This window comes from Aethalodelphis obliquidens, unplaced genomic scaffold, assembly GCF_003676395.1.
Source record: "Aethalodelphis obliquidens isolate GAN/ISIS:26980383/991018 unplaced genomic scaffold, ASM367639v1 scaffold4, whole genome shotgun sequence".
NCBI classification, from domain to species: domain Eukaryota; kingdom Metazoa; phylum Chordata; class Mammalia; order Artiodactyla; family Delphinidae; genus Aethalodelphis; species Aethalodelphis obliquidens.
This window is the reverse complement of record NW_020837948.1, coordinates 24085178-24097825: the sequence shown is the minus strand read 5'-3', so window position 1 is coordinate 24097825 and position 12648 is coordinate 24085178.

Genomic DNA, 12648 nt, shown 5'->3' with positions numbered 1-12648 from the left:
TTTGTTGGTCTTCTTAAAGAACCAGCTATTAGTTTTATTGATCTTTGCTATTGTTTCCTTCATTTCTTTTTCATTTATTTCTGATCTGATTTTTATGATTTCTTTCCTTTTGCTAACTTTGGGGTTTTTTTATTCCTCTTTCTCTAATTGCTTTAAGTGCAAGGTTAGGTTGTTTATTCGAGATGTTTCCTGTTTCTTAAGGTAGAATTGTATTGCTCTAAAGTTCCCTCTTAGAACTGCTTTTGCTGTATCCCATAGCCTTTGGATCATCGTGTCTCCATTGTCATTTGTTTCTAGGTATTTTTTGATTTCCTCTTTGATTTCTTCAGTGATCACTTCGTTATTAGTGTATTGTTTAGCCTCCATGTGTTTGTATTTTTTACAGATCTTTTCCTCTAATTGATATCTAGTCTCATAGTGTTGTGGTCAGAAAAGATACCTGATACAATTTCAATTCTCTTAAATTTACCAAGGCTTGATTTGTGACCCAGGATATGATCTATCCTGGAGAATGTTCCATGAGCACTTGAGCAAAATGTGTATTCTGTTGTTTTTGGATGGAATGTCCTATAAATATCAATTAAGTCAATCTTGTTTAATGTATCATTTAAAGCTTGTGTTTCCTTATTTATTTTCATTTTGGATGATCTGTCCATGGGTGAAAGTGGGGTGTTAAAGTCCCCTGCTATGAATGTGTTACTGTCGATTTCCCCTTTTATGGCTGTTAGTATTTGCCTTATGTATTGAGGTGCTCCTGTGTTGGGTGCATAAATGTTTACAATTGTTATGTCTTCTTCTTGGATCAATCCCTTGATCATTATGTAGTGTCCTTCTTTGTCTCTTCTAATAGTCTTTATTTTAAAGTCTATTTTGTCTGATATGAGAATTGCTACTCCAGCTTTCTTTTGGCTTCCATTTCCATGGAATATCTTTTACCATCCCCTTACTTCCAGTCTGTATGTGTCTCTAGGTCTGAAGTGGGTCTCTTGTAGACAGCATATATATGGGTCTTGTTTTTGTATCCATTCAGCCAGTCTGTGTCTTTTGGTGGGAGCATTTAATCCATTTACATTTAAGGTAATTATTGAAATGTATGTTCCTATTCCCATTTACTTAATTGTTTTGTGTTTGTTATTGTAGGTCTTTTCCTTCTCTTGTATTTCTTCCCTAGAGAAGTTCCTTTAGCATTTGTTGTAAAGCTGGTTTAGTGGTGCTGAACTCTGTCAGCTTTTGCTTGTCTGTAAATGTTTTAATTTCTCCATGAAATCTGAATGAGATCCTTGCTGGGTAGAGTAATCTTGGTTGTAGCTTTTTCTCCATCACTTTAAATATGTCCTGCCAGTCCCTTCTGGCTTGAAGAGTTTCTGCTGAATGATCAGCTGTTAACCTTATGTGGATTCTGTTATGTGTTATTTGTTGTTTTTCCCTAGCTGCTTTTAATATGTTTTCTTTGTATTTAATTTTTGACAGTTTGATTAATATGTGTCTTGGTGTGTTTCTTCTTGGATTTATCCTGTATGGGACTCTCTGTGCTTCCTGGACTTGCTTAACTATTTCCTTTCCCATATTAGGGAAGTTTTCAACTATAATCTCTTCAAATATTTTCTCAGTCCCTTTCTCTTCTTCTTCTGGGACCCCTATAATTCGAATGTTGGTGCGTTTAATGTTGTCCCAGAGGTCTCTGAGACTGTCCTTAGTTCTTTTCATTTTTTTTTTTTGTAGTTGTTTTTCTGCTTTGCAGTAGTTATTTCCACTATTTTATCTTCCAGGTCACTTTCCATTCTTCTGCCTCAGTTATTCTGCTATTGATCCCATGTAGAGTATTTTTCTTTTCATTTATTGTGTTGTTCATCATTGTTTGTTTCATCTTTAGTTCTTCTAGGTCCTTGTTAAATGTTTCTTACATTTTGTCTCTTCTATTTCCAAGATTTTGGATCATCTTTACTATCATTATTCTGAATTCTTTTTCAAGTAGACTGCCTGTTTCCTCTTCATTTGTTAGGTCTGGTGGGTTTTTATCTTGCTCCATCTTCTGTGTGTTTTTCTGTCTTTTCATTTTGGTTATCTTACTGTGTTTGGGGTCTCCTTTTTGCAGGCTGCATGTTCGTAGTTCCCATTGTTTTTGGTGTCTGTCCGCAGTGGCTAAAGCTGGTTCAGTGGGTTGTGTAGGTTTCCTGGTGGAGGGGACTAGTGCCTTTGTTCTGGTGGATGAGGCTGGATCTTGTCTTTCTGGTGGGCAGGTCCACGTCTGGTGGTGTGTTTTGGGGTGTCTGTGTACTTATTATGCTTTTAGGCAGCCTCTCTGCTAATGGGTGGGGTTGTGTTCCTGTCTTGCTAGTTGTTTGCATAGGGTGTCCAGCACTGTAGCTTGCTGGTCGTTGAGTGAAGCTGAGTGCTGGTGTTGAGATGGAGATCTCTGGGAGATTTTCGCCGTTTGATATTATGTGGAGCTGGGAGGTCTCTTGTGGACCAGTGTCCTGAAGTTGGCTCTCCCACCTCAGAGGCACAGCCCTGACTCCTGGCTGAAGCACCAAGAGCCCTTCATCCATATGGCTCAGAATAAAAGGGAGAAAAAGTAGAAAGAAAGGAGGGAAGGAAGGAAGGGAAGAAAGAAAGGAAGAAGAAAGAAAGAAGATAAAATAAAATAAGATTAAATAAAGTTATTAAAATAAAAAATAATTATTAAGAAAAAAATTTTTTTAAGTAAAAAAGAAAAAAAAAAAAAAAAAAACAACGGACGGATAGAACCCTAGGAGAAATGGTGAAAGCAAAGCTATACAGACAACATCTCACACAGAAGAATACACATACACACTCACAAAAAGAGGAAAAGGGGAAAAAATAATAAATCTTGCTCTCAGAGTCCACCTCCTCAATTTGGGATGATTCGTTGTCTATTCATGTATTCCACAGATGCAGGGTACATCAAGTTGATTGTGGAGATTTAATCCGCTGCTCCTGAGGCTGCTGGGAGAGATTTCCCTTTCTCTTCTTTGTTCACAGAGCTCCCAGGGGCTCAGCTTTGGATCTGGCCCTGCCTCTGCATGTAGGTCGCCGGAGGGCGTCTTTTCTTCGCTCAGACAGGACGGGGTTAAAGGAGCAGCTGACTCGGGGGCTCTGGCTCACTCAGGCCAGGGGGAGGGAGGGGTGCGGATGCGGGGCGAGCCTGCTGCATCAGAGGCCTGTGTGACGTTGCACCAGCCTGAGGCGCGCCGTGCGTTCTCCCGGGGGAGTTGTCCCTGGATCACAAGATCCTGGCAGTGGCGGGCTGCACAGGCTCCTTGGAGGGGAGGTGTGGAGTGTGACCTGTGCTCGCACTCAGGCTTCTTGGTGGCGGCAGCAGCAGCAGCCTTAGCATCTCATGCCCGTCTCTGGGATCCGCGCTTTTAGCCGCGGCTCGCGCCCGTCTCTGGAGCTCCTTTAAGCAGCGCTCTTAATCCCCTCTCTTCACGCACCAGGAAACAAAGAGGGAAGAAAAAGTCTCTTGCCTCTTCGGCAGGTCCAGACTGTTCCCCTGACTCCCTCCTGGCTAGCTGTGGCGCACCAACCCCTGCAGGCTGTGTTCATGCCGCCAACCCCAGTCCTCTCCCTGCGCTCTGAGGAAGCCCAAGCCTCAGCTCCCAGCCCCGCCCGCCCCGGCGGGTGAGCAGACAAGCCTCTCGGGCTGGTGAGTGCCGGTCGGCCCTGATCCTCTGTGTGGGAATCTCTCCGCCTGTTCCTCTGCACCCCTGTTGCTGTGCTCTCCTCCGCGTCTCTGAAGATTTCCCCCTCCGCCACCCACAGTCTCCGCCCACGAAGGGGCTCCTAGTGTGTGGAAACATTTCCTCCTTCACAGCTGCCTCCCACTGGTGCAGGTCCCGTCACTATCCTTTTGTCTCTGTTTATTCTTTTTTCTTTTGCCGTACCCAGTTACGTGGGGGAGTTTCTTGCCTTTTGGGAGGTCTGAGGTCTTCTGCCAGCGTTCAGTAGGTGTTCTGTAGGAGCTGTTCCACGTGTAGATGTATTTCTGGTGTATCTGTGGGGAGGAAGGTGATCTCCGCGTCTTAGTCTTCCGCCATCTTCCCCCTCTTTCCAGGCTGCATTTCTATCAAGTTGTAAGTTCTTAGTGTCTTTAGTAATTAAAGGAAATAACATATTTCAGTTAAAGGTTAGTGTAAATAAAGATGCCACTTTTTTCTCACTGAAGCTCATAGACATACTAAATTCTAGCCGCAGACCCTCTGGAGGCCTAAGGACCCTAGATGAAGAACTCTCATTTAATGGGTTTTTCTTCAATTTCAAAAACACTGCTCTAAGCCATTGGGTAAACTCTTTTTCTGGGGTTAAAGGAAGGAAAATGGGCAACCCCACAGAGCCCCTACCACAAGTCATCCCCATCCTAGAGAAGAGCCTTACTGTTCCCTTCTGGTGATATCTTGTCCCAAAATGGAATAAAATCCCGGTGTCCTGATGGAAGGAAAAGACTGAAACTCTTGTCTCTGCTGCTGACGTCATTGCTTACACTTATAAAATAGCTTTGGGCACAAATCCTTAGGCATTTAGTAAGACTAGAAAAAAAAAGTCTCATTTGTGAGGCTTAATTAGTATTAGCAGCACCAAGAGGTCTCTGTAGAAATGGCCTTGGGTAAGAGCAAATTAGTGTTTTTAATTATTATCGTTAAAAATGAATATTTACAGGAAATTGGGCTGAAGGCCATCTGGCCCAAGCACATTCCTAAAGAAGGCCATGAAACACTAAAGGGGTGGAGGGGGGAGCGTGGTGCAGAGTGGATAGAACTATTTATAGCTTCTCAAGGCTCTAGTTTAAGTCATCAACTGGAAAGGACGTTTAAAAGTTAAAGTAAGCATCAAGAGACTCAACTGTTTCTTTTTAAGAAATATTTTCATACCTTAACATTAAAATGTGGTGATATATATTTCCGTCCTTCCCCCCATGTATATAATCTTTGTTATTTCTTTTAATTGAGACGTGTAAAGTAAGCCTGTTAGACATTATTCTGTTTACATGTGGCCTTGGCAGGTCCTTTTATTTCAGTGTCTCTCTGTGAATAATATTCCATCCTTAGTTACCTCCTTGGTGTTATACTGATGAAAGAGTTAGTATTGATGTAATTGTGCACTCTTTGGATTCTTTTTAAACATAACTAATTCATTATTTCACTGATACAAAATTCTGTTTTAAATATAGGATTGAATTGTAAGGTGTTTATTAAGTCATTTCTTTTATCTACATTTCTTAATTGCTATAAAAATATTATTTGCTTATAAAAACAAGTCATAAAAAAATGATTAGATATTATTCTTTACCGGTCATGACAGATTGACAAAAGAATACTGTAAGACCTAATGATAGTGAGAGTTTGGTGAAAGAGGACTCCCTTCTACTTTGCTGTTGGGCAAGTAAATTGCTGCAACACTTTTGGGAAGTAAGTTGCAGTTTACCTCAAGAACCTTAAAATAGTTATATGATTAGACTTCATAATTCCACATCTGAGAATTTATCCTGGAAAAAAATCATAAATACAAAATATCTTTCTGTGCAAATATATTCACCACAGCATTATTTATGAAATTAAAAATTAAGGCAATCTAAATATTACATAATAGAGGTTGGGTTACATACAGGATGTAATATATGGCCATTAAAAATAATATATATTAAGTGTTTCTCATAACATGGAAAATGTTCAAGAAGTTGTGCAGTATATAACAACGAGGTGTGTTAGTACAGTGATAAAAGCATAAGCCCTTAGCTATGTATTTGGGCAAATTGTCTCAGTTTTCTTATATGTAAAATGGGAATGATAGAACTGTGAAATGATGGTAGCTCCTTTGTACAATGACCATGAAGCTTAGGAGTTAGTATGTTACTTAGTTATATCCACTGCTTAAACAGCACCTAGCACAGAGTCAGTGCTCCACAGATACTAGCTCCTGTTATTATCATCATTACTGCCAGCTTATTACAGTAGATTCAGGGAAAGAAGCCAGTAGACACCAGCAAAGATACAGGTTCTTTAATGTGGCAAAAGATCCCACTTACTACACAGAGACGGCTCTGCTGGGTAAGAGACACAGAAATACTCTCTGTCAGAGGGCCAGGCTTCCCTTGCCTTCCACCTCCATAAAGACCAATTTCGACCAGCTCACCAAACCCAAACCATGGTAGTGATCCCAGCATACTCCTAAGTGATCACCAGATGATCAAAAGTTGAACTTGGGTTCGTTTTCCAGGTATAGCTTCCCCCTAGTACGCCCAGGCTTTGGGGCTGTGCAGCTTATTCCTGCGATTATATATTAAGTGAATAAACCAAGAAGAAAAATCATGATATCAAATATCATCATAAATATGCTATAAGAAATAATCCTGAATAGAAACCAAGGATCAAATCAAAGAAACCAAAATGTGTCCAGAAGGTGGTCTTGGGTAGTAAGATCATGGGTGACTGACTTTGTTCTCTTTCAGATTTTCTGTTTTCTAGAAGTTTTATAATTTGAAGGTACCATATGTAAGCTGAGAGGAATGATAGTAGTAAAGCTTTTGTATCGTGTGTGATACCTCTATTTTGTGGAATCACTTCAGGTGTACGTTGTTTTTCATGGGGAATTTCTGTAATAGGCTGGTAACATGTAGCCAATCCACATTTGGTCAATATCAATATAAATTAGAGTGCTTTCAGCGGAAAGTATCAGAAACATCTAGTCAAACCTGAATAACCAGAGGGAAGTTATTAGGAATAATCCAAAGGGTGAAGGTTAATTTAATGGCTTAAAAATGTCATCAAAAAGTCCCTCCCTCTCTCTCATTCTTTTTTGTCTTGTTTTCTTGCTCTTTCTTTCTATCTCTGCTTCCATGAGGATGGTTTTATCCTAAGGCTGCCTCCTCTGTATTTGTCAGCAGCGACCAAGGCTACAGCCCTCTTCATTCACACAAACAGAAATGTCCTGACTGGACCAACTTAAGTCACATGGTCATTCCTGAACCAGTAACTTGGCCTGGAAGAATGTCATGTACTCGTTGGCTTAGGCCTGAGTTTCATCCTTATTCCTGAATCAATACTGAGCCAAAGGAGATAGAATTATCCTGATTGGTTCAGAATGCAGTCAAAATTTGCTTACTTAGTAAGTTCTTACTTTCAAATGTTTAAAAATATTTTTTAGAAAAGGTGAAAAGCTAAAACACAGACGTTGTGAGGCTGTCTTCAGACCTACTCAGTCATTACTCTATACACAGGGCCATGTTGGAAAGTAACCTCTGCCATGAGGCTTTCAGTTTCCTTGGTTACACTCTGAAAAGCCTGGTGGTGATTTAGCGAAACATGGGCTTTTGTTGTCCACCCCATTCCCTTTACTCAGCCCTCCTACTCTCTTCATACTCAACATTCCTTCCCCTTCTTTCATCGCCATTAATTCTCTCTCTAATATTTTATATTGGGATAAACTTTATGACCTCTTTCTTGGGCTTTGGCTCTTGGTTTCCAAGTAAAGTTTTGAAAATTCCCCAACTTTTTCACTCTCTTGCTCAGCCTCTTGCATTTAAAAGTGACTTTCAGAACTGTTGTCTCTACTATAGGTTTTTAAAAGTCTAATTTGGAGTTCAAAAGCCTGGAAATCCACTCTTTGTTCTCATTGAGTTCTTTTATGTCTTTTTTCCCTGGAGCCATAGATTTCAGTCTCCAAGTCTAGTTTTAATTGCAGAAGGGCTTTAGGGCAAAATACAGGCTTAAAGCAATTACACTGAGGAATATTTCAAAACGTTGTCTTGCTGCCGTAATAAATGCCAAGAATCATGCAGACATTAAACACTATAGGGGTTCAAAGAAAAGAAAAAATAAGTTCTAGCAAGGGAAATCAGATATTATTCATGAAAGTAGTGGGAATTGAGCTAATTCTTGAAGAATGAGTAGAAGTTTGATAAGAAGAAAAAAGAAACGCAGTTATTTTTGGTGGCTTGCCTTTGCTGTAGTGGATTATATAGTGCACGATTCTCTATGATGAGCTTCTCCTTTAGTTAAGATCAGGCAGGAATTGATCCATATATTTGTAGGTATAATTATTGGTTACATATATCATTTCCCTCAAAAGACTACTTGTTTTAGCCTGCCATAACAAAATAGTAGACTGTGTAACTTATAAACCATAGAAATTTATTTCTCAGAGTTCTGGAGTTTAGGAAGTCCAAGATCAAGGTGCCAGCAGATTTAGTTTCTGGTGAGGGCTTGCTTCCTGATTCATAGAAGGCTGTCTTCTCATTGTGTCCTCATGAGGTGGATGGGGTGGGGGAACTCTCTGGGGTCTCTTTTGTAAGGGCACTAATTCCAATCATGAGGGCTTGATCTCAGACTCTCATAACCTCATCACCTCCCAAAGAGCCCTGCCCCCATCTCCAAATGTCATCACTTTGAGGGTTAGGTTTCAACATACGAATTTTGAAGGGACACAAATAATCTATAGCAGCACTTCACATAATTCTCATCACTTTCAGAAAGCATAAAGCACACATATGCCTTTCTAAGTTAACTTTCCTAAATTTCATGCCTCCTGTTGTTATCCAGTACAGTTTGTATGATTGTATTGGACTGCACCAGTACCTCTCAAAATGGGGGTCATAAGTGTCAACCAAAAAACGTAGAAGAATACTAATAAGTAAAGAGTTTTTTGGAGGTCTTAAGAACTATGATTCTGGAGACACAGATTCAGGTAAAACCAAAAGAGTGTTCCAGGGAAGAGAAAGAGAGGTTTATAAAGGCAAAAGCTATGAGCCTGTACTCTGACACAAGAAAGGAAATATTTGTCCTTAAGGGATTGCTCTCATGAGTTGTTTTACAGTAAAGATCTGATAAGTATTATGAGTTTCTGGAACACTGGGCAGATGCTCTGGATGCCTGCGTTAATACCATAAGTGGTCAAAAGGTTAGATTCCATCTGGCCTGAGAAATGCGTAAGGCACACTTCCTCAGTGGCCCCCAGACCCCATTTTAGAGAGCTCTCTTAGCTATACACACTCCATTTTGATTTATCGTCACAAAAGAGATCTTTTTTCATTTTTCCTTTAGGTGATAATGTTAAAAAAAAAAAAGAAAAAACCGAAAGGTAAATTTTCTATTTTTAAATTTTCTATTTTTCCATTGTGATGGAAAAACTTCTATAAGAAGTAAAATTTTAGTTTCTTAGTGTTTTGGTCTGTTTTTATTTATTTGCTCTGCTTTCAAACTAGGATGTATGGACTGTTTTTGAGAGTTCTTACATTGCTATGTAAATAAGTTCCCTACTGAGTCCCTTCTACCTGGAACTGTACTTACTGATTCCTAGAGTTGAAATTTTCAGCTTTACTGCAATTATTAGGCCTATAACCTAGGACATTTATTTAACCCCTCTCTGTTTCCTCATCTGTAACATGGGAATGATAAACCTTATCTTACTGTTACTTGCAAGGATTAAATGAGAAAATTATGTAAAACCTGGTAGCTACTTTCATTATGATTAGAATTATTTGATAGCTCAAGTGAAATTTCTATATTGTCATTTCCCTCATCCTATGTCTGCTGAGGGCATTTTCTCCATTTACAAAAAGCTCTCTTGTAACCTATTTCTACTCTAATGCTAGTGCCACGAAAGACCCTTGTAGTGTACATGGGCTTGCCCTTCTCCTGGTCTTCTTTGTGGTCCCACTTTCTGAGAGATTGGAACTGTTTCCAGCTCCTCACACACCACGTTTTTTTCACAGCCTCCTCCTAAGACATCTGCATTGAGCTCTGAGGAAAAGGCCGGTGCAGGAGCCAAGCTGACACAACTTGACATTGGCTGCAGTAAACACTCCCCAGCCTGACAGGGCTCTGAGCCCTCTTTAGCCTCTTGGCTGAGAAGTTATTCTGTGGAAGCCTACAGAAGAGGATAAAACTGATCTCCTTCATGTGGGACAGTTTCTAGCCCACAGAGTGATAAAGTTTTTATGCTGGGGTGAAAGCAGATTTACGTCTTTGACCAAAGCAATTTAACAGAGAAGATGCATTATACAACTAGTAAATGTAAATCAGTTTACATATTGATATATTATCTCAAACACTCCCTTCAAAAAGTCCTGGTGAGGGATGTATTACTATCTTAGATCTGAAAATACTGGTACTCAGCATTAGGTAGCACCCCCCAAAAATTACAATCCATATCTGTCAAGTTTCAAAGCTTTCCACCTTCCTAAGAATTGGAGAGTGTTTTTTGGAACTGCTTTAGGTAGAGGGCAAGCTGCTGATTGAAAGTGCTCTTAGCTGGGAGCTGATGTCTCTCACAGCCACTTCTTTTTGTACTATTGAACTTGTTATCATGCTTGAACTTGCATAGTTATTGAGTTCGTTTGTAAGTAACTTATATCTCCCACTGTGGATTGAGATCTTGTCTATATTTCTTTACATATATAGACAGTGAACATTTGTTCCAAAAACATTCATTTAAAACCTACTACATTCAAAACACCATATTAGATATGTAAAGAAATATAGACAGTGTATTTCTATATATAGACAGTGAACATTTGTTTATTCCAAAATATTTATTTAGAACCTACTACATTCAAAGTACCATGTTAGATAGATGCTACTGTAGACAAAATATAAAAACATGAGGTCGCTACTCACAAGGAAATTCTTCATCTAATAGTAGGGAAACTAAGATAATTGGAATAAGAGTTAAAACAGAAGAGGATGATAGGTCTTAACTTTTGGAAGTAGTTAGAAAAATGAGAATGGATGGTTGGCAAAAGAACGAAAGACAAAGCAAATGGCAGGATACAAATAGATTTTTTTTTCATTTTATTTATTTGACATCACATTCCTCTGAGAGAAAAGACAGTAAGAGGAGGGTTTTCTAGGTCTTTGATTCCACTTTGCATCTGAGAGTTCTGAGACCATTAGACTAAAGCAGAGCATTCTGGAGGATTTGGTGCATTCTGGCATGAGGTCGTTGTAGACAGTTTACAACCAAGCCTGGACTTGGAACAAGGTGTGTCTGAGGCTGCTTGATAGCACAACTGCCGTAAGAATGTTAAATGAGTTACCGAAGCACGTGCCACTCTGCATTTCAGGGGCTACATTAGTTAGACTCAGAAGGTGAGTGATGACACAGGCAAGCCCCTATGGAAGTTCAAATGTAAGAGACAAGACTTTGTGTGGAAAGGACTAGAAGAGGCCCCATAGATGGTAACATGAGGGCAGGTAGAACAATCTTAGCAAAGTACAGAGGCAGTAAACTTGGACATATGTCAATGTGCTGAAACCTATTTGCCAAAAAGTCAATTCAGTTTGGCATACCAGCTATTGGGCAAGTTGACTTTTGGCGAATTGGCTTGCTTCTGGAAATCTTGGAGCATGTATAAAAAGGGAAAAGAGATGAACGCAAGAGTATTTATTTCTCTCATACTAGGTGTTGAACACTGTGCTCTGTGCTTTGTATATATCATCTTATTTCACCTTTTCAGCAAGGCTTTATGGTACATATTAATTATACTCATTTTTCAGAATAGAAAAACTGAACGTCATAGAATATAGAGGGTAAAAGTTTGTCTAAAGATCTCCCAGTCACTTAGTTGAAGAGCTACTACTGAACACAGATTTTCTTGGTTTTAACACCCTTTAGTTTCTGCTTCAACACACAGCCCAAGTTAGTGCTGAAGTAGACTTTGGGGAGGGAAATTGGTGGAAATAGCTCTATAGGCAGAGGCTAGAGCTTGAATATCAAACCTGAGAACTGGGAACCATTGATTCACTAGAAGAAAGAGAGTGACAGTACCTTATTTGTGCTGGAAGAAAATTAATCTTATAATCAGTGTATACAGTGTCAGAGAGACACTTAAAATCCTGTTACAATAGATCCTATAAGAAATAAGAGCCTAAATAGGATTACAATGAAAATTGGTGAAATAAAACAGATTTAAGAGGTGGAATAGCAAGTCAATAGAAATTAGGGATTGATAGTAGGGCACTAGAAAAAGAGAGGAGATTGTGACAAAAGTATTGTTATTGAATGAAGTTTGAAAGCCATTTTGAAGTGCACACTCATGAGGAAGGATGATGTATTATATTGTTGACATTGAGAAATTGAGGTATCAATTGAATACACAAGCAGAGAAGTCCTTCTGGTAGATGGAAATTTGTGACTTGCCCTTGGAAAAAGTTTTGGCTGAGATGTGATTTAGGAGTCGGTTTACATTAAAAAGAAGGTGATGAGAAACAGTGCCAAGTACTGTTAGATATTTTATTTTGAATCAAATTACTTAGGAAGGAAAGTACAGTTAGAATAGTCAGGGGCTGAGGACTAAGCCTCTAAGTACCTTTGATCAATGAAGAGGATCCCTAGAGGGAGAAACAGAAGAGAACACTGAGTTTCAGAGGACAGTGGCAACAAAGGAGGAAGGGGTCTATCAATAGAATCAACAGTTCAGAGAGCTCAAGGAAACGAAGATGAACACCATTTAATACTTTAGTAAATGAAAAAGTCACTGGTAACCTTTAAAAAGTAATATGATGTAGAATGATGGCCAGGAACACTATATGACCAGATGTTAGGGATTGAGTGGAGGATTAGCTGTGGGGAAGGAGGGTCAACCAAAGTACACTCGTCTTTCAAGAAGGTGAAAATAAAAGAGCAGGAATCTAG